The sequence below is a fragment of the Macaca nemestrina genome, chromosome 7 (assembly GCF_043159975.1).
Source record: "Macaca nemestrina isolate mMacNem1 chromosome 7, mMacNem.hap1, whole genome shotgun sequence".
NCBI classification, from domain to species: domain Eukaryota; kingdom Metazoa; phylum Chordata; class Mammalia; order Primates; family Cercopithecidae; genus Macaca; species Macaca nemestrina.
Genome location: NC_092131.1, coordinates 21,865,738 through 21,888,351, shown reverse-complemented (window position 1 = coordinate 21,888,351; position 22,614 = coordinate 21,865,738). Strand labels below are relative to the sequence as shown.

General features: G+C 36.0%; 1 long non-coding RNA gene across 1 annotated transcript in view; it reads left to right on the top strand.

Annotated features, from left to right (window-relative positions):
- The window catches only part of LOC139364086 (uncharacterized), a 29,282-nt gene extending 7,490 nt beyond the window's left edge, over positions 1-21,792 (top strand). Inside the window, exon 3 of the long non-coding RNA XR_011625341.1 lies at positions 21,605-21,792. This is a non-coding gene — a long non-coding RNA (uncharacterized lncRNA). The remainder of the gene's footprint in view (positions 1-21,604) is intronic.
- The last annotated feature ends 822 nt before the right edge of the window (positions 21,793-22,614 follow it).

The following is a 22,614-nucleotide window of genomic DNA, read 5'->3' as shown; positions in this document are numbered from 1 at the left end:
TTCTGCATGGCTGGGGAGGCCTCAGGAAACTTACAGTCATTGTGGAAGGTGAAGGAGAAGCAAATACCTTCTTCACAAGGTGGCAGGAAAGAGAAAGAGCAGGGGAAACTGCCACTTACAAAACCATCAGATCTCATGAGAACTCACTCACTATCAGGAGAACAACATTAGGGTAACTGCTCCCATAATCTAATCACCTCCTACCAGGTCGCTTCTGTGATGCATGAGGATTACAATTGGAGATGAGATTTGGGAGGGGACACAGAGTCAAACCATATCACAAGTATTAAGCAGTAAGAAAATATTTTGCTATTCATTTCCTTGAGGCTAGTGAGAGGTGATGATGGATAACTTGACACTGAGAAATAAAATTTAAAAATTAAACCTTGTGTGTACATGTACACACACGTGTGTGTGTGTGTGTGTATGTGTGTGGCCATTTAGTGTAGGGGCCAAAAATACCTGTAAAATCCTTAAAAAATTATTTAATATTAATTATCCTTTTGGGAAATTAGGTAAAAATTAAATTATGATTTAGAACAGGGGTCTACAACCCCTGGGCCAGAGACCAATACCAGTGTGCAGCCTGTTAGGAACCGGGCTGCATAGCAGGTGGTGTGTGGTGGGCAAGCCAGCAAAGTTTCATCTGTATTTTCAGCCACTCCACATCGCTTGCATTACTGCTTGAGCTCTTCCTCCTGTCAGATCAGTGGCAGCATTAGATTTTCATAAGAGCACAACCCCTATTGTGAACTGCGCATGCAAGGGAAATAGGTTGCACCCTCCTTATGAGAAGCTAATGCCTGATCCTCTGTCCCTGTCTTCCATCACCTCCAGATAAGACTATCTAGTTTCAGGAAAACAAACTCAGGGCTCCCACTGATTCTATATTATGGTGAGTTATGTAATTATTTCATTATATATTACAATGTAATCATAATATAAATAAAGTGCACAATAAAAGTATTGCACTTGAATCATTCTAAAACCATCCCCCACCAGCAACCAGTCCCTAGGAAAATTGTACTCCACAAAACCAGTCCCTGGTGCTGAAAAGGTTGGAGGCCGCTGATTTACAGCCTTCAGTTCAGGCAGCTGGAAATATGTGAAATATATTTAAATAAAAAAATAATCCCAACAGAAATTGAAATATGTAAAGATATCATTCAACTATCTGAAAAGCATGAAATGCAAAAAAACAAAACAAAACAAAACAAAACAAAAATTCATTCTCCAGTAACGCTAAAGAAACAAGTATTTTATATCAAACTAAATTGATGAAACCACTACTGCTTTCGAAGTAGTGTTTCTTTCAAACTGTGGATTGATACCGTTGACTACCAAAAACATTCCCTAAGTCTTAATTGTGTTATTATCATAAACAGAAAACCGCATAGCCAATGTTTCAATATTTGATGTTTTTATATTTTTGATGCAGATATTGTAGCATCTGTTAGATATTTCTTAAGTAATTTCTGTTTATATCTGGTGTAATTTCCTCTAGATAAATTAACTACGTAATTTATAGTACTTTAGAGGTGATCTAAATTAAAGTCATTTTATTTCTCTCTGTCAATGCTCAGTGGAAACTACACTTAATGGTTCAAACTTCATTTCTGTCTTCTAACCAAAGTGTGCTTGTCTTTTTGCTCTGAAAACTTCAAGATGATTTAAATTCCTGAATAACATGTAGGAAATGTTTTAGGTGGTAACACTGATTATATGGTTAGGAAGTATGAGTTGGAAGTACTAGTAAATGGGGAAAATGGTTTCATAGCTGCAATATTGTTGCTGTACTTTCTCCAGTGAAATGATTTCTGTTGTGCTTAACTATTCAATTATTTTGAGTGATTTGCAATATTCAAGATAAAATGAAGTCGTTACCACCATGAAATTCCAGCCTGGAAATTGAAAGAAAAATCTCTTGCATTTATAGAACTGGAATGCGGGTGACATTTAAGGCCCTTCAGTTGAGAAAATTGTTTTGGTCGGCAAAGCTGGGCTCAGTTTAGAGTAAATACAATTTGGAATAAATAAATCTCTTTCATAAGCAGGCTCAGATGGTTGGTTCTAGCACCAAAGTCACTACGGAGATTTTCATGCCTGCAGAAATAATGCTCTGTTAAATTTATATCATGTTTGCATTTTGTAAGCCATTAACTTGGCTCTAGGAGGCACTGTTGCAGATAGATGTCAATTTAATGAGGCAATTAACTCAGGACCTTGTTCCTGTGATGCTTTTGGCACAGACGCCTATACAACTGCAGGAAAAGTTACAATTTTGGTTGTTCCACAAAAACATTATGTAGAATAAAAGAATGTTGCTGCTGCTGTCTTTTTATTATTTGGACACTTTTATTTCATGTATACTTTTATCTTTTCTCTCCCCCATCATTCTAACGTAGAGTTTAATTGTATCACATTAACTTTCAAATAGCTTGTAATTTTACAGATTGAGAAGGTAACATATGATGCCACAGTTCTCATGGTTTTGTCCACATTCAATTCACCATCTAGAATCACAGATCTTTTTTTTTTCTTTTTTTGAGATGGAGTATCACTCTTGTTGCCCAAGCTGGAGTGCAATGGCACGATCTTAGCTATCTGCAAACTCCGCCTCCCAGGTTCAAGCAATTCTCCTGCTTCAGCCTCCCAGAGTAGCTGGGATTACAGGTGCCCGCCGCTAAGCCCAGCTAATTTTTGTATTTTTAGTTTCGCCATGTTGGCAAGGCTGGTCTTGAACTCCTGACCTCAGGTGATCCGCCCGCCTCAGCCTCCCAAAGTGCTGGGATTACAAGTGTGAGCCACCATGCCTGGCCTAGAATCACAGATCTTTTGGCAAATGTATGACCAAGGATCCTCTGCCTCCCAATATTTTAATCTTCAAAATGGGGAAGGGCTCAGGTGGAAGAATGGTGTGCAGCAGTACTTTTTCAAACATAACCCCACGGGCATTGTCTGAATTCCATACTTTTCCTGCCCTATGCACAGTGTCTCTAATAGCTTTCCTGTCTTTTTTTTCCCCCCCATCACATCAGCTTGGTTATAAACACCAGTTCAGCATGGATGACTCCCTAAATTTGATCTTTATTTACTTGCTAACTGTCCACTTCAATAGGATCTCATCTGCATCAGGCCAGGGATTTTTGTCTATTTTGCTTTTTGCTATAGTTATCAAATATAGAATAGTGCCTGGCAAATAGTAAGCACTCAGTAAATAGTATGTGAATTGAAAAGACAAGGAGAAACATCTAAGAGGACTACCTTTCACCAAAAGATCATTTTCATCAAAAATCATCTCACAGTTCCTTACAGATTCCTCTCTTTTCTGTTCTAAAGTAAGCCCCTCTTCACATATTTCATGAAAATGTACACCCACCTCACCCACAGAAAGTGTCTGTGGAAGTCAAACAGTCCAGGGTTTAAATCTTAACTCAGTTGTCTACTTAGCTACGTGGATTCGTAAGTCACATAACATCTATGAACCTGAACCTCAGTTTTGTAATCAGTCATAAATATTATTGACTCGCAGATATGGTATAAGATTTAGAGATAGCCAAGATTGCATCTGTGAGAGGCTCAAAAGGAAAAGGTAGTTATTGCTATTCCTTTTATTATTACTGGAAAGTATTTTAATGTTCTTAATAAGAACAAGATTTAACTGATTTTTATTAATTACCTACTTATTTGAAGGTGTTTTTTGTTAGGCTCTGTCATAGTGATGTTTACTTTTTTCTCTTGAAAGAAACTAGGGTAGAGGCAAATCATCGTAATCCAGTTTGATTTGTGGGGGCGCTGGTTTCCCTCCCCTCTTTGGATATAACACTTCAGGGTCTCCACGGAAACTGGTAGTGTTTACTAGGATTCCTCCTCCATGTTGAGTCCTGATTTCCAGGTTTTGTCTCCTTGAACCCTTAACAATTTTGGGAACTGCTTCCTTAGCTTCTCAGTATCGAGATCCCACACTCATGGGTTAGCAAATGCCCCAAAGAGAAAAGCTACACTGGTTGTTGAGGAAACACCTGAGCTTTGCTTTTCTTCAAAACTTGTATCTCTTAAGTTCAGGCTGACTTGATTTTTCTGCAATGCCTTCGGTCAAATTTTGTAAAAAATATTTTCCCTTACTCTTCTTGTTTGTCTCATTGTGGGAGTTAGTCTGTAATAGTTTATCTGCCAATATCATAAGAAAAATCTGTAATATTAATATTTAGAAATGATATATTATTATTATTCACAAGTGTTTTCCTCAAAATCATCACTATTTTGAAGCAATAATTCCATATCACCTTTAATGTTTGTAATTTGGTAAATTTCACAAAACATGCTCTGAGACCACACATTATGCAGCTGAATTTCTAAGTAATGATGCTTACTCATTGTAATCAGTGTGTTTGAAGCCCCTCTATTGTCTTACTATCATTGAACTTCAATTCACATTTGCATTTAAATATCTCATATTTCACACAAGCCGATTTAAAAAATGGGGCAGTATATTACATACAAGTGAATCAAGGACAATTTGGGATAATATTGACCAGATTGCCTGTGATGCTGGCTGCAAAGAAAAAGAAGAACCAGCTCTCCTTTGAGATTTGGGGTGAAATGCATCTGTGTGCAGACAACTTTCAGTGCAGATTTGCCTGTAGTACTTTATTTACTTAACATGGCTGGCTGGCTGGCTGTGAGGGCCTCAATGTCAGGCTACATTAGCATGCGCGTACATGTAAAATTAATCAAGAGACCCAGCAACTGGCAGCATAGTCCCTCTAGAGCCTGGGGTTAAACATCTGTCTGGAGTGATGTTTCCTGAAAAGCTTTATATAATGGCCACAGGAGCTCCGAGTAGGCACTTAGTGTGGAAGGAAGGGCAAGACAGATACTTGAGGGGAAGTGCTAGGTTTCAGTGGACTGACAGCCTCGCCATTTTACCCAAAGGTTACAACCTTAGACTCCAAAAGCTTTTAAGGCGTCTTGCTTCTGTATTGCTTGACTGCCTTTAGCATTAAGCACTTATGACCAGGAGACTCTCAGCATATGTCTTTTTCAGCGTTTCTCTAATGGAGATGAAAGTGTCTGAATCTTTAAGAAATATTTACCCCGTAGATCACAACATTAACTTTGTGATAGTGGGCTGAACTATTTTTTTTTTTCATGTTTTTTTTCACTGTAAAATAGAACCAGTAGGGTTTAGATCTATTTTGAGGTGGCTTAAAACATCAGAAAGTTTTATTCCTAGTATTTGACAAAGTTTGTGATGTGTTAGCAGGAAGCACGGTACAATTGAAAGAACATGAGTTTTGGTTGAATTCTGGGCTCTGCTACGAATTAGCTGTGTGACCGAATCTGTCTGCTTGTTCATTGAATCACACCGTGCCATCTCCTTAGGGACATTATCTGTAAATCTAGATGGGCTCATATGGATTGTGTTCTATTTGGAAGGCGCTCTGTAAGCATTGTCACCCTGGAATTAGACTCAAGAGATCACTCTTATTTGGTTGGTTGTTACCATAAGTAATATTTTTAAAGAAATTGAGTTCTGTATAGATGGTCTAGAAATATACAAATTATTAATAGTGGGGTAAAACAAAACTTGAACAGTGGCAAAAATAACTCCTTCCACTTGAAGGCTGCTGAAGAAATGTAGCAAAATTACAATAAATCCACCTTAAGGCAATTTATTTAGAATGGAGATATGCACGGGAGAGGTTCCCCGGGGTGCAAGTGAACAGATGTATCACCAAGTATCAGTCATTAGAAAGTGAGTTGGCTGTCATGGAGTTGCATCTCGGGGTTTCTTGTTCAATGTCTTTGCACTGAATGTCTGAAGGTGCTCTATTAGTGAAGGAAGAAAAAAAGTGATTAGGATTTATATGTGTTTCCTTAAATTAGTCTGATTTTAAATAACAGGCATTTTTTTGTTGGTTTTTAAACTTAAAATGAACTCAATTTATACAGTATGTGAGATCGACTGTCTTTCTCTGGGAAATGAATGGACTTGTAGTCATAAGCTTTGAATTTTAACAATATTCTGCTCCTATCACCTGTGACCTTGGGCATGTTAATTAAACTTCCGGAATATCATCTGACTCATCTAAAATGAGAGTTAAAAAAAGAGATTAACTTCTCAAACTAGCTTCTTGCTCAGAGAGTAGATGAAACACAGTGCAATATTTAGATTATTTGCTGTCTTGATGCTGAAACAGCTAATTGGAATTTGGGGAGACAGTCACAGTTGGGTACAATTGTTGATCTCAAGAATAAAAGTGGACAGTATAGTTGTTTGTAGAGTAATGACCCCACTGCAAATGTCCAATTCCTAATCCCCAGAATCTGTCAATATGCTACCTTACTTTTGTTTTTGTTGAGGTAATCGCATCAGGGTTCTGAGATGGGGAGATTATCTTGGATTATCCAAGTAAGCTCAATGTCATCATTTGGGTCCTTAAAAGTGGAAGAGGGAGCCAGAAGAAATCAGAGTGATGCAAAATGAAAAGAAATCAGTCTGCCCTGGCTAGCTTGATTATAGACAGAAAAAGGAGACCTTGAGCTAAGGAATGTCAGTGGCCTCTAGAAACTTGAAAATGCAAGGACATAGATCTCCCCTGTAACCTACAAAAAGGAATACAGCACAGCTGACATCTTAATTTTAGTCCAGTGAAGCCATGTCATGCTTTTAACCTACAAAACCATAAAATAATAAAGCTGTGTTGTTTTAAGGCATTGAGTTTATGGCAATTTGTTACAGCAAAAACTGAAAACTAATACAGGGCCTAACGTGGTGACTAGCACGCAGAAGCGTCTCTATAATTGAAGGAAGGTTTAGATGTGTTAGGTAAATGAATAAATGAATGAGTCAGTATGATAAACAACCATATGGAGCTTTTTGAGGAAAATGACTAAATGGACCAAGGGCTTTTCACTTTCATACTTCTTATGCATCCTTTACATTTACAATTAAGATTCTCTTCTTTGGGAAGAGTACCTCACCCTTAAGAGCCCACCTCTCGGCCTATCAGCACATATGCATGTTTGCCATTGCAGACGTGCTGTGATGCAAATACTAGATTACGAAGCCATCTTCCTAGAATGGAAGTTGTTGGAGAGAAAGATTTTGTCATCTTCATTTTTCTCTCCCGGTGCTCAGCCCAGAGTCCAGCCCAAGTCATAATGTAATAGATAATGAGTGAAAGAATGAATGGAATGAAGGATGGAAACCAGGAAATGAATGAGGGTTTCATTTGTTCAGGTTTGATCGAATATTTTTGAAAATTGGAGCATATCTGAGTATAGTAAAGTGCTAGGAAGTTTTGAAGAGTGCCAAATCCTCAGTGCCTCATTCTCCAAGTCTGAAGTATTTGATAAAGCTACTTCTTCCTTGTTTGAACATGTTTGTATTAGTTGTAGTATGCTAAATTCTGTAAAAATTAATGCTAACATCTGTGTAGCTTCACATAACAAAAAATTGTTTCTGGTTCACAAATGTTTTCAAGTGTTGTGAGTGGTATTGGTGGTGGGATAGGAATCTAGCTTCTCCCAGACAATCACATTCATAGGCAGTAGCTGAAAGAGGCTATCTCTTCAATATGTTACTTCTCTGCTTTTCCTGGCCATCTATGAATAGTCAAAAATCAGCAAATATAATGAGAGCATTCACACATGCTTTAAACTAAACTGGACCAGAAAAAGATACTACATCCACTCACATTTCATTGTAGATGCCAAGATCATGCCCCACCAAAGTTCAAGGGGTTGGGAAATGTATTTTAGCTTTATGCAAAGGAGAAAAATCAGGTTTTGTGAACATTTTGCCAATTTCTTACGTAGGCTTCCTCCAAAACCACTTTACTTTTCTGTCCACGTGTAGGAAACAGTAATTTCATCTGCAGGGTAGAAAACCTAATGTCCAATGTAATGTCCAATGTACTCAAAATCCAGGCTCTCCAGGATTTGAAAATGATGTCCTGCCATTGTTCTGATTAGAGTTCCCTATTATCTGGCATTTAATTAAACTATATCTAATCTATCAATCTAGCTAGCCAGCTACGTCTAAAAAAAGTAAAAATAAAAATAAATAACTAGCTGTATCGAGTAGTACTCTTGGCTGCATGGAATTTATCTCCAATTATCAATAATGCAAGTGTCTTACAAAAGCATCTATGGTGCTTACTTCTTTTTCGTCTACACATTCTGTAGGCATGAGGTCATCATTGTGTTAGACCAGCATGACACGATGATATTTACTGTGATGATCAAGATCTCTGTGGCTCAGCATGGTACAAATTGGGAAAATTGATCTCAGAGACACAGCAGACAATATCTGTCTTACAGGACATGAAAATTAAAGAACACAAAAGCCCGCTTGTCATGTTTTCTCTTTATTGAAATGAGATAGAAAAAAAGTCTTTTTGCAAGTATGAATACAGGTATCAAGTATTTTATCTCCTTTATGACAACATCCAAGATCGTGACTGCAAGTGACTGCAATTAGAATTACTACTTCGTTAAGTTTATGGGAGTCTGTTGCCATTTTACAAAATCTTGTTTATTGGCCTAATTGGACGATTGATTGATAGATTAGATATAGCTTAATGAAAGATTAAATGTATATATTCATGCAGATAAAGATATACGCAGGTACTATATTTGTTGCAGTAAATAAACTTACAAATAAAGCATAATTTCTTATTTCAAGGAGTGAGAGCTTAGAAAGAGATAAACAGTATTTATATTCAGGATAATATTAGAGATGTATTTTTTATATTAAATCTAAAAAGCAGCCAGCAATTCAGCAGTGTTGACAGGCACAGTCAGCAAGGGATAATATCTAGACATCAACAAAAAGTTTTGAAACTTTGAAAACAAAGATATTATCTTATAAGCTGCCAGAAAGCAAGAAGTGATGAATTGTGAAGATAAATAATTTTGAATTTCAATACCAAGCCCCTGTTGAAAGAAGAATGCGGGAGAAGTTGAATAAAGATAATTGAATTTATGTCAATATAACTTGGTCAAAATGATTTTTACTTTAAAGGCAGAAAGTGAATGAATTTGAAATTTAGAGACCAAAATAATTTGTCAATTGGTAATCTCTATTGCAAAGTTTAAAGCAAAAGATTTAGAACTTAAAGAGCAATATAAGTTTAGGGAATATAGTTGGGTTAAATGTTAACATAGGTTTAGATTTGTTAAGCAAAATACAGTAATAAAAATAAGGCAATATAGCATGACATGTAAAATATTTTTTCAAGTCATTTGTAACCAAGATAAAATAGCAAAATTTATATAAGGATTATGAAGCAGTATTAAGCTAGTTCCCAAATTTTCTTCAGCAAAATTAAAAGATTTACTCAGAAAAAAGTAATTGAAGAAATAAAACGAAACGAATTATCAAAAGTTACTTAAAAAGTATTTGCTAAAATACTTGAGAACATGAGGATGCTTTATAGTATATTTTAAGAACTGTAAAGCAAAAAAATTTGAGAAATTAAAAAAATTACTGCAAATTTATGTAACAATTTCTGTGTATATGTATGTTCCATCAGCTTCTGAACTTATGTAATTATTCCAATTGGAAAGAAATAAATAATCTGATCTCATTAAATACCAAATACATTTATAAAAAAATAAGAATAGTAAAAGTTAAATTTCCAAAACTGTTGAGGATTATACACACACACACATATGCACATATATATATAAGTGTATACATGCATATCCATATATACACACTGTATGTGTGTATGTGTGTGTATATATGGATATGCATGCATACATTTTTATATATGTGCAAGTGTGTGTGTATAATCCTCAACAGTTTTGGAAATTTACCTTTACACATACACATGTCTGTATGTGTGTATGTGTGTATATATGGATAGGCATGTATGCACTTATATACGGATACATATATATGCATATATGTGTGTATGTATGAATATGTAAGGTTAAATGTAAGTATGCATATATAAGGGTAAATGTACCTTATAGAAACGTAAGTGGTGACAGACTAGATTTTGTAAACAAAATTCAGATAACTTTGTTTATAAGAGGAAGACACAAATATACTAGAAACAAAATAATACAAGATTTACAAGGTTTGTATGGATAACAGAAATGCATGCATTCCTAACTGTGGAATCAGATAATACATATATAATCAAAAAATTAATTTAAAGAATGTAAAATTGTTCTAAAGAATATATAATATATGGTAAGAACTAACAAAAACACTAACAAGAAATGTATATATCTCAAGCAATATAACATTGAAATAACTTGAGGAAATTGTTAGTAAAGCAAGTAGAATTACTTCTAGATACAATTGCAATTCCAAATTCTAATTTCTAATTAATTTATTTACCTAGATTGTTACAACAATATATCAAGAAAAATGTAATAGAGAAAGTGAGTCTGGACTCCAACAATGTATTGACCAGTTAACTCATAATAACATTATGTTAAGGAAGGAGAGATGTGGCTGGATATAATAAAATAAATTGGGTTTGTAAGTGATTGAACAACTGAAACCAAGGGTCTTTGATTAAGGAATTGATATGCAAATTAAGGGAAGTTTCAAGAGACATTCCCAAACACTTTTTTCCTGCCTTCCTCTATGCAACATTTCAAATAATAATGTGGAAGATTGCATGCTTATGAAATTTGAAAATGATAGAATCAGACTCCCAAAGCCATTATTTGAACATATATTTATTTATCTATTCAACATTGTTTAATGATTACTATTTGATGGAATCACTAAAGTAGATGAGTGTAAACCTATCAAGATGAAGTTTAGTAAAATTCTCAATATGCTATTTCACTTAAGAACATAAGTTCAAATATATAACTATAGAACTTGTGAAAATGACTTGGAATCCTATCTGAAAGAAATGTTAAATGTTGTAAGTGGCAATAAACTCAATGTCAACCAACTGTGTCTATATATATCAAGAAACCTAATGTGAGCATACGTTGCACAGATCACGATGAGGAAAAACTCATTTTCTGGGCAAATGAAGTCTAAGAATAATCAAGAAACATAGTGAAATGCTGTAAAAATTTGCTAAAATAATTTTTAAGAAACAGATTTCAATGGATCCCCTGTAATGGCTACAGATACTTAAAGTATAGTTTTTGGATTCTATAAGCAGTTTCAAATACATGTGTGTGTATACATGTATATATAAATTGTTAGAAAAACCACCAAAATGCCCTGAAAAAGGAGATTGAAATGTCATTTATGAATTTTGATGAAGTTTAAACAGAATTCAATACATTATTACTCTGAGTGATAAAGTAGTTTTAATGAAGAAAGGCAAGACATATTTAATTCATACACATTTCTTGCTTTACAATCAAGTAAAGTAAATGTTTTAATATGACATTACTAATATTACTATTATGTAAGTCTATAAATTTATAGGTTGAACTCTATCAACCTGGCTGTAAGAAATTCAGTCACATTGTGGGTGAATCTCCCCTGTAGAGTTGGTGAAGGAGGAAAGGGGTGTAAGTTGTTTAAAAAACATTTAGAGAAGTGTTTTCTGGGTTGCAGTCATTCCTCATTATGTCTCATAGGCTCACTGCCTAAACATTCATATTTCCTTTAAGGTCTGTGGTTTCATTGCTTCCTTGCCAAGTTTGTGTGAGGATTTTGCAATGGTTTCCAAGTCTCAATTTTAATGATCTGGCCACTACTTTCTTCCCTATCAAATTGCCTGTCACTCTTAAACACTATGTATTGGAGCAGGGAATGAGTCTCCACCATTTAATAAACTTCCTCTGAATTTATTTCTTTTACTTACCTTGAGAAAATTTAGACAAGACCTCTGTCCCTAAATCTACCACTTTCTACCCTTAAAGTCCTCTATTCTTGGACAATTTGGCACCATCGTTTCTATAAGCCTGTATTTCAAAAAGAGAAAAGTATCATGTGGCATTTTACTTCCTGGTGCTTGGAAGTTTTTCCTTCTGGATCTGTCACTCTTCAGCTTTTATCAGTAGCCACCCCTATCTCCAAGTTTTTAGAGAAGATACTCAAAGACTTGACTTGGTAGCCTTCTTAGACTAGTAGTGAATAAACTATCAATATCAAAGTGGTCTTTAATAAAACAATAAGGGCTTAATATACAATGTAGACATGTGATGATAACCTTCAAGAAATTATTAACCTAATGTGCCATACAAGAGGTACACATTTCATAGACATTATGCTATCCATTTGACTATCATTTAGTAATATTTTACGCCATTATATGGTAAAATATTATAAGAACCCATGCTATTTCTAAAGATGTATAAAACAAAAATATACATTAATATAATAAGTCACTATCCATCATTCTAGATAATACACAAGAACCTGTCCTTCCTCAAAACAAGATATTGATTAGCATACAGACTGCCATTCTTTTTATTTAATGTTGCAATGGAAATTCAAGCAATATCTCCAGTGGAAAAAAGTATAAGAAATGCGGCAATAGGAAACAAAGGAATGAAAATAGTACATCTTACAGATGAGGACTCTACAGAGGAATATTAGGAAAATTTAGAAAACATTAATAGAGAAAAAATATACAATTAGCTAAATGGCATTCCTTGGCTTGTGGCTGAATCACTCCAATAGTCTGTCTTTGTGGTCACACTGCCTTTTCTCCTTCTAACTTGGTAGTAAAATCTCCCTTTGCAGCCCTCTTATAAGGACAAATGTGATTGCATGGATTGCCCACCTGAGAATCCAGGGTAATCTCATCTCAAAATTCTAAATTTTTTCTTTTAATTTTTATTTTTTATTATATTTACGTTCTAGGGTACATGTGCACAATGTGCAGGTTTGATACATAGGTATACATGTACCATGTTGGTTTGCTGCACCCATCAACTCATCATTTACATTAGGTATTTCTCCTAATGCTATTCCTCCCACAGGCCCCAACCCTGCAAAAAGGCCCCAGTGTGTGATGTTCCCTGCCCTATGTCCAGGTGATCTCATTGTTCAGTTCCCACCTATGAGTTAGAACATGTGGTGTTTGGTTTTCTGTCCTTGTAATAGTTTGCTGAGAATGATGGTTTCCAGAATCATCTATGTCCCTGCAAAGAACATTAACTCATCCTTTTTTATGGCTGCATAGTATTCCATGGTGTATATGTGCCACATTTTCTTTATCCAGTCAATCATTAATGGACATTTGGGTTGGATCCAAGTCTTTGCTATTGTGAATAGTGCTGCAATAAACATACATGTGCATGTGACTTTATAGTAGCCTGATTTATAATCCTTTGGGTATATACCCGGGAATGGGATTGCTGAATCAAATGGTAATTCTAGTTCTAGAGCCTTGAGGAATCACCACACTATCTTCCACATTGGTTGAACCAATTTACACTCTCACCTACAGTGTAAAAGCATTCCTATTTCTCCACATCCTCTCCAGCATCTGCTGTTTCCTGACTCTTTAATGATTGACATTCTAACTGGTGTGAGATGGTATCTCATCGTGGTTTTGATTTGCATTTCTGTGATGACCAGTGATGATGAGCATTTTTTTGTGTGTCCGTTGACTGCATAGATGTGTTCTTTTGAGAAGTGTCTGTTCATATCCTTTGCCCACTGTTTGATGGGGCTGTTTGATTTTTTTCTTGTAAATTTGTTTGAGTTATTTTTAGATTCTGGACATAAGCCTTTTGTCAGATGGGTAGATTGCAAAAATTTTCTGCCATTGTGTAGGTTGCCTGTTCACTCTGATGGTAGCTTCTTTTGCTATGCAGAAGCTCTTTAGTTTAATTAGATCCCATTTGTCAATTTTGGCTTTTGTTGCCATTGCTTTTGGTGTTTCAGTCTTGACGCCCTTGCCAGTGCCTATGTCCTGAATGGTATTGCCTAGGTTTTCTTCTAGGGTTTTTATGATTTTAGATCTAACATTTAAGTCTTTAATCCATCTTGAATTAATTTTTGTATAAGGCTTAAGGAAGGGATCCAGTTTCAGCTTTCTGCATATGGCTAGCCAGTTTTCCCAGCACCGTTTATTAAATAGGGAATCCTTTCCCCATTTCTTGTTTTTGTCAGTTTTGCCAAAAATCAGATGGTTGTAGATGTGTGGCATTATTTCTGAGCCCTTTGTTCTGTTCCATTGGTCTATATATCTGTTTTGGTACCAGTACCATGCTGTTTTGGTTACTGTAGCCTTGTAGTATAGTTTAAAGTCAGATAGCATGATGCCTGCAGCTTTGTTCTTTTTGCTTAGGATTGTCTTGGCAATGAAGGTTCTTTTTTGGTTCCACATGAACTTTAAAGTAGTTTTTTTCCAATTCTGTGAAGAAAGTCATTGGTAGCTTGATGCGGTTGGGATTGAATCTGTAAATTACCTTGGGCAGTATGGACATTTCACAATATTGATTCTTCCTATCCATGAGCATGGAATGTTCTTCCATTCGTTTCTGTTCTCTTTTATTTCGTTGAGCAGTGGTTTGTAGTTCTCCTTGAAGAGGTCCTTCATCCCTTGTAAATTGGATTCTTAGGTATTTCGTTCTCTTTGTAGCAATTGTGAATGGGAGTTCACTCATGATTTGGCTTTCTGTTTGTCTGTTATTGGTGTATAGGAATGCTTGTGATTTTTTGCACATTGATTTTGTATCCTGAGACTTTGCTGAAGTTGTTTATCAGCTTAAGGAGATTTTGGGCTGAGATGACGGGGTTTTCTAAATGTAAAATCATGTCACCTGCAAACAGGGACAATTTGCCTTCCTCTTTTCCTAATTGAATACCCTTTATTTCTTTCTCCTGCCTGATTGCCCTGGACAGAACTTCCAATGCTATGTTGAATAGGAGTGGTGAGAGACGGCATCCTTGTTTTGTGTCAGTTTTCAAAGGGAATGCTTCCAGCTTTTGCTCATTCAGTATGATATTGGCTGTGGGTGTGTCATCATAGCTCTTATTATTCTGAGATACGTTCCATCAATACCTAGTTTATTGAGAGGTTTTAGCATGAAGGGCTGTTGAATTTTGTTGAAGGCCTTTTCTGCATCTATTAAGATAATCATGTGGTTTTTGTCTTTGGTTCTCTTTATGTGATGGATTACATTTATTAATTTGCTTATATTGAACCATCCTAGCATCCCAGGGATGAAGTCAACTTGATCTTGGTAGATAAACGTTTTTGATGTGCTGCTGGATTCGGTTTGCCAGTGTTTTATTGAGGATTTTCACATCAATGTTCATCAGGGATACTGGTCTAAAATTCTCTTTTTTTGTTGTGTCTCTGCCGGGCTTTGGTATCAGGATGATGCTGGCCTCATAAAACGAGTTAGGGAGGATTCCCTCTTTTTCTATCGATTGGAATAGTTTCAGAAGGAATGGTACCAGCACCTCTTTGTACCTCTGGTAGAATTTGGCTGTGAATCTGACTGGCCTGGATTTTTTTTGGTTGATAGGCTATCAATTATGGCCTCAATTTCAGAGCCTGTTATTGGTCTATTCAGGGATTCAACTTCTTCCTGGTTTCGTCTTGCAAGGGTGTATGTGTCCAGGAATTTATCCATGTCTTCTAGATTTTCTAGTTTATTTGTGTAGAGGTGTTTATACTATTCTCTAATGGTAGTTTGTATTTCTGTGGGATCGGTAGTGATATCCCCTTTATCATTTTTTATTGTGTCTATTTGAGTCTTCTCTCTTTTCTTCTTTATTAGTCTTGCTAGCAGTCCATCAATTTTGTTGATCTTTTCAAAAACCCAGTTCCTGGATTCATTGATTTTTTTTTGAAGGGTTTTTTTCTGTCTCTATCTCCTTCAGTTCTGCTCTGATCTTAGTTATTTCTTGCCTTCTGCTAGATTTTGAATTTGTTCACTCTTGCTTCTCTAGTTCTTTTAATTGTGATGTTAGGGTGTCAGTTTTAGATCTTTTCTGCTTTCTCTTGTGGGCATTCAGTGCTATAAATTTCCCTCTACACACTGCTTTAAATGTGTCCCACAGATTCTGCTGTGTTGTGTCTTTGTTCTCATTGGTTTCAAAGTACATCTTTATTTCTGCCTTCACTTCATTATTTACCCAGTAGTCATTCAGGAGCAGGTTGTTCTGTTTCCATGTAGTTGTGTGGTTTTAAGTGAGTTTATTGATCCTGAGTTCTAATTTGATTGCACTCTGGTCTGAGAGACAGTTTGTTGTGATTTCTGTTCTTTTACATTTGTTGAGGAGTGCTTTACTTCCAACTATGTGATCAATTTTGGAATAAGTGTGATGTGGTGCTGAGAAGAATATATATTCTGTTGATTTGGGGTGGAGAGTTCTGTAGATATCTATTAGGTCTGCTTGGTGCAGAGGTGATTTCATGTCCTGAATATCCTTGTTAATCTTCTGTTTTATTGATCTGTCTAATGAGGATAGTAGGGTGTTAAAGTCCCCCATTGTTATTGTGTGGGAGTCTAAGTCTCTTTGTAGGTCTCTAAGGACTTGCTTTATGAATCTTTATGAATACAGGTGCTCCTGTATTGGGTGCATATATATTTAGGATAGTAAGCTCTTGTTGAATTGATCCTTTTACCATTATGTAATGGCCTTCCTTGTCTCTTTTGATCTTTGTTGGTTTAAAGTCTGTTTTATCAGATACTAGGATTGCAACCCCTACTTTTTTTTTTTTTTTTTTTTTTTTTTTTTTTTTTTTTTTTTTTGCTTTCCATTTGCTTGGTAGATCTTCTTCCATCCATTTATTTTGAGCCTATGTGTGTCTCTGCACATGAGATGGGTCTCCTGAATACAGAACACTGATGGATCTTGAGTCTTTATCCAGTTTTCCAATCTGTGTCTTTTAATCGGGGCATTTAGCCCATTTACATTTAAGGTTAATATTGTTATGTGCCAATTTGATCCTGTCATTATGATGTTAGCTGGCTATTTTGCCCATTAGTTGATGTAGTTTCTTCCTAGCATTGATGGTCTTTACAATTTGGCATGTTTTTGCAATGACTCTTACTGGTTATTCCTTTCCATCTTTAGTGCTTCCTTCAGGAGCTCTTGTAAGACAGGCCTGGTGGTGACAAAATGTCTCAGCACTTGCTTCTCTGTAAAAGATTTTATTTCACCTTCACTTATGAAGCTTAGTGTGCCTGGATATGAAATTCTCGGTTGAAAATCCTTTCCTTTAAGAATGTTGAATATTGGTCTCCACTCTCTTCTGGCTTCTAGAGTTTCTGCCAAGAGATCCGCTGTTAGTCTGATATGCTTCCCTTTGTGGGTAACCTGATCTTTCTCACTGACTGCCCTTAACATTTTTTCCTTCATGTCTACCTTGATGAATCTGATTATTATGTGACTTGGGTTGCTCTTCTCAAGGAGTATCTTGGTGCTATTCTCTGTATTTCTTGAATTTGAAATACTGCCTTGCTAGCTTAGAGAAGTTCTCCTGGATAATATCCTGCAGAGTGGTTTCCAGCTTGGTTCCATTCTGCCTGTCACTTTCAGGTACACCAATCAAACATAGATTTGGTCTTTTCACATAGTCCCATATTTCTTGTAGGCTTTGTTCATGTCTTTTAACTCTTTTCTCTCTAAAGTTCTCTTCTCACTTCATTCCATTAACTTGATGTTCAACGACTGATACCCTTTCTTCCACTTGATTGAATCAGCTACTGAAGATTGTGCATGTGCCATGTAGTTCTTGTGCCATGGTTTTCAGCTCCATCAGGTCATTTAACATCTTCTCTACACTGTTTATTCTAGTTAGGCATTTTTCTAATCTTATTTCAAGGTTTTTAGCTTCTTTGCAATGGGTTCGAACATCCTTCTTTAGCTTGGAGAAGTTTGTTATTGCCAACCTTCTGAACCCTACTTCTGTCAACTTATCAAAGTCATTCTCCATCCAGCTTTTTTCCATTGCTGGTGAGGAGCTGAAATCCTTTGGAAGAGAAGGGGCATTCTGGTTTTTAGAATTTTCAGCTTTTCTGCTCTGGTTTCTCCCCATCTTTTTGATTTTATCTACCTTTGTTCTTTGATGATGGTGACCTACAGATGGGGTTTTGGTGTGGATGTCCTTTTTGTTGATGTTGATGCTATTCCTTTCTGTTTGTTAATTTTCCTTCTATCAGTCAGGTCTCTCAGCTGCAGCTGTGTTGGAGTTTTCTGGAGGTCCACTCCAGACCCTGTTTACCTGGGTATTGCCAGTGCAGGCTGCAGAACAGCAAATATTGCAGAATAGCAAATATTGCTGCCTGATCCTTCCTCTTGAAGCTTCATCTCAGAGGTGCACTTGGCTTTATGATATGTCAGTTGGCCCCTACTGGGAGGTGTCTCCCAGTTAGGCCACACTGGGGTCAGGGACTCACTTCTGTAGGTCAGTTTGACACTGACCGTTCTCAGTGCTCAAACACCATGCTGGGAGAACCACTGCTCTCTTCAGAGCTGTCAGACAGGCATGTTTAAGTCTGCCAAAGTTTCTGCTGCCTTTTGTTCAACTATGCCCTGCCCCCAGGGGTAGAGTCTACAGAGGCAGGCAGGCTCTGTAGACTCTGGACTCCACCCAGTTCGAGTTTCCCAGCTGCTTTATTTACATACTCAAACCTCAGCAATGGCAGACACACCTCCCCCAGCCAGGCTGTAGCCTTGCAGTTCAATCTCGGACTGCTGCCCTAGTAGTGAGCAAGGCTCCATGGGTGTGGGACCTGCTGAGCCAGGTGCAGGATATAATCTCCTAATGTGCCTTTTGCTAAGACCACTGGAAAAGTGCAGTAATTAGGTGGCAGTGTCCCAATTTTCACGGTACAGTCTGTCATGGCTTTCATTGGCTAGGAAAGGGAAATCCCCAACCCCTTTTGCTTCCCGGGTGAGGCAATATCATGCCCTACTTTGGCTTGCCCTCTGTGGGCTGCATCCACTGTCCAACTAGTCCCAATGAGATGAACCAGGTACCTCAGTTGGAAATGCAGAAATCACCCATCTTCTGCGTTGATCACACTGAGAGCTGCAGACCGGAGATATTTCTTTTCAGCCATCTTGGAACAGACCTCCAAAATTATAAATTTAATCATACCTGTAATGTCCTTTTTGTTGTTTTTGTTCTTACTAAAGGTAACATTCAGTGACTCCAGGGATTACAATGTGAAGAGTTTTCAGGGGCTATTAATCAGCCTACCAAAATATTCATCTACCAAAAGAGCAGAATTGCCAAGCTTAAGTATTAATTCAATTAGAAATGCATAATTCATTTGTGAAATTCCTTGGTTGGCAGTTAGAAAAATAGAGAAAGAATAAATAATTAATAGATCTATTCTGGTTTATTTTTTGAGTAAGTGACTGATAATTAATGTCTTCATGGAATATTTTATAGAACTTGACAAATTGTTAGAAAAATTAAATTAGAAACATATTAATTTAATCTGTAATGAACATATTTTAAAATTAATGATGATAAACTTACCATGCAAGCTTTTCAAATCTGTTAACATTTTTAATGATCAAAATCTTTTGGCGTAATAGTAAAAGCAGTACAAAGTGACCAGTGGAAAGAAAATTAAAATAATTGACAACATGAATCCTAACTATGATCAAAAAGGAATACAGAAAATAGTGAAACATTTTCTTATGGGCTTTAATTCTGAGTTTAAAGATTAATTAATTTATCCTGTTCTTCATTCCATATGTTGAAATAAGCTGCAAGGAATACACCTAAATGGAATCAATTTGTAAAACTAAGGATGACAACAGAATGTAATGTTCTTTTCACATCTTAAGAAGATTAATCAATAATGACTGTCATGATAACACTAAAAGTATAATGTATGGGTGTATAGTATGTCATTCATAAAGTTTCACAGTAAAATTGTGCCAGGGAGAATTTTGGATGCAAGTAATAGAAAACCTTGCCTAGAATGTCTTAAGCAATTACAACAGTTAATTACCTTAAATAAAAGGAAGCCTGGAGGTTGGCAATACAGGTTTAGTACAGCTCAATATTTTTACTAAGAGCATTCCTCTACTCCAGTGTCTGCAACTTCTTGCTTTTTTGATCACAGGCATATTGAAATATGGTTTCCAGATGGCTGCAACACCTCCAGACATCATGACTCCATTCAAAGCCAATAATCACAGGAGATGATAAAAATGGGTTTTTCCTCAAGTTATTATTTTTCCTTTTTGTTTTTTCCAGCAAATGAAAGAAATAATTCCCTGAATATTTTTTAGGAAACTTTATCATAGGCTCAATGGCAAGAAATAAGTGATATGGCCACAGCTAGCTGCAAAAGTCTGGCAAAGAAAGATGAGGTCTATACGCTTAGATAGTCATTATTAATCCTTGGGGTTGAGCACATAATTCTTCTAAACACAATCAGCGTGTGTTAGCCAGGAAAAAATGAGTAGAATGGCCATTGGTCAAGAACTAAAATGTGTGTGGCAGAAATCTATTACATTAATGCAGTACACAGGGGATATTATATGATGATAGAATAATACATCAAAATGTGGATACAAACTATATAATGCTAAAATGCACTTACTAAATAAATGAAGGTAAACTAAAATGGTGATCAACATTCGTTCATTTATGCATTCATTTGACAGTTAATTACTGTTTACTATATGTGAGGTATTATGCTAAATCCTCAGTGTATATTGTACTAGCCAATGAAATGGTCTCTGTCCTACAGAAGCTGAAATTGAATGGTTGCCCTAGTAAAAATGGAATAAACTCTTGGAAATCTAGAGTACTTTTATGTCTCTGGTGGCATTTAAAACAGTCTTAGTTTCCTTGGAGATCAGTCCTTAAACTTAATGGCATCTGTAAACTTGAAGGTCAATTCCATGAACATATTTCAATTTTTCAAAATTGTATATGATCATTTAATAAACAATTAGAAGCAACCAAGTATCTAATAGCAAGCACATGGCTTATTCAACCACACTTTTCAATGCATTAAAATTCAATAAGGGTATTAAATGGTATGATTTTGGACTATAAGCTTATACAGAAATTTGTATGTGAAATAACAACATGAAAAGAAGATAAAAACAATGTATTGAAACTGACTCCAATCTTCCTTACCTATCACAGGTCTGAGTACTTTTTTTTACTACTTATAGCATGTCTCCTCTTATGGACCATTATCAATACCTAATCTGGAAAATTTCCCCTGCTCCTTGTCATATACTCAAAATTAATTGATATTTTTTCTCTTAACACTAATAAGTTTTTAATTACTTCCTATCTTATCTGTTTTCACAGGGTATCAGATTAGGTATGCTTATCTCTCTGGTTTTTCAATACCTCTTTAAAGGACGAAACAATAGGCCATTTATGTTTATATTTCTGGAACCAGCACTTTTGTGTCCTCAATATCCCCAAATATGACTATCACAAGGAAGGTGCCCACAAAATGTTTGCTGAATGTATCTAGTTAAATACTCAGTAAATATTGGCTGAGTGAATGAATGGAACTTCATAGAATTGTAATCATATTGATGACCTGCATTAAATTTCAAGTTGTTCAACACAATTTAATATTCATGACATGCATTTTTCAGGTAAAATGTAACACCTTGACTATCATACATTAGGATGTTCTTGAAATGTGAAATATAAATAAATATATATACAACTCTGAATATCTCTTTTCGTGGCAGCTCTCCTTGACTGACTTTTCTGAATCCCCTGCTGCATCTACTGAACTCAGTATCACACTTAACTTAGCTTTGTTTGATTCAACCTGCCACACAGTTCACCAGCCTGGATCTTGTTGATGAAGCTCATTATCCATAAATCACTACCTGCATTGTCTAATTTAAGATCCAAGGTAACTGCATACTTGTGTTTTGTTGTTGTTTCTTTTTAGGGGGTGGAATTTACATTGAAAGCAGAACAGAGAGTACCATGACTGTACACTAAATAGAATAAGAGAACAGAGTATCATTACCTTTTATTCTCTTATTCTTTTCCCCTCAACAGATTACCCACAAAGTGCTGTTCACTGATTTTGTCTCCTTACCTACATTACAAAAAAATATGTGTTTTATTTAAATATGCCACCGGCAAATCATCTGAGCATTCCACTTGAATTAATGCCAGGTTTACACACAAAAAAGAATAATGAATGGATGGTTCAAATAAAGAAGGTGTGCACACGTGTTTTCCTAGGGTCTCTGAAATTAACCTAAAATATCCTGGATCTCTGTTTCAAAGTGTTAATTAAGTGCCAGGGCATTTCTATTTTTTTCTTCTCTTTGTGGAGGTTTTGATGTTTTCTCCAATGAGGACAACTATCTAGATTGCTTTAAGGGAATGTTCTTAAAAGCTGCTGGTAAAGATAGACAAATCTAGAAAGCCTTGATGTTGCATAAACAATATTATTTTCTTTACTTGCATTTCTACACATTCCCATGAAAAATTAAATTTTGGCTTCTTTTGAGGCCAAAGGTGAGTGTGTGCGGAATGAGGAGTATTTACATGAAAGGACACAATGCAAAGATGAAAATAATTCTATCCCCTTTCCCTTAGACAAATGGTTTGGGTTTAACTGCCCTTGTTTTTGTTGGACCTGAACAGAAAAGAGAAGTATGTTAATCTTCTTTTTCAAAACATACAGACTTATGGAAATGGAAGTGAACAGCTGTTCAACTGTCAAGTCACCAGCTAA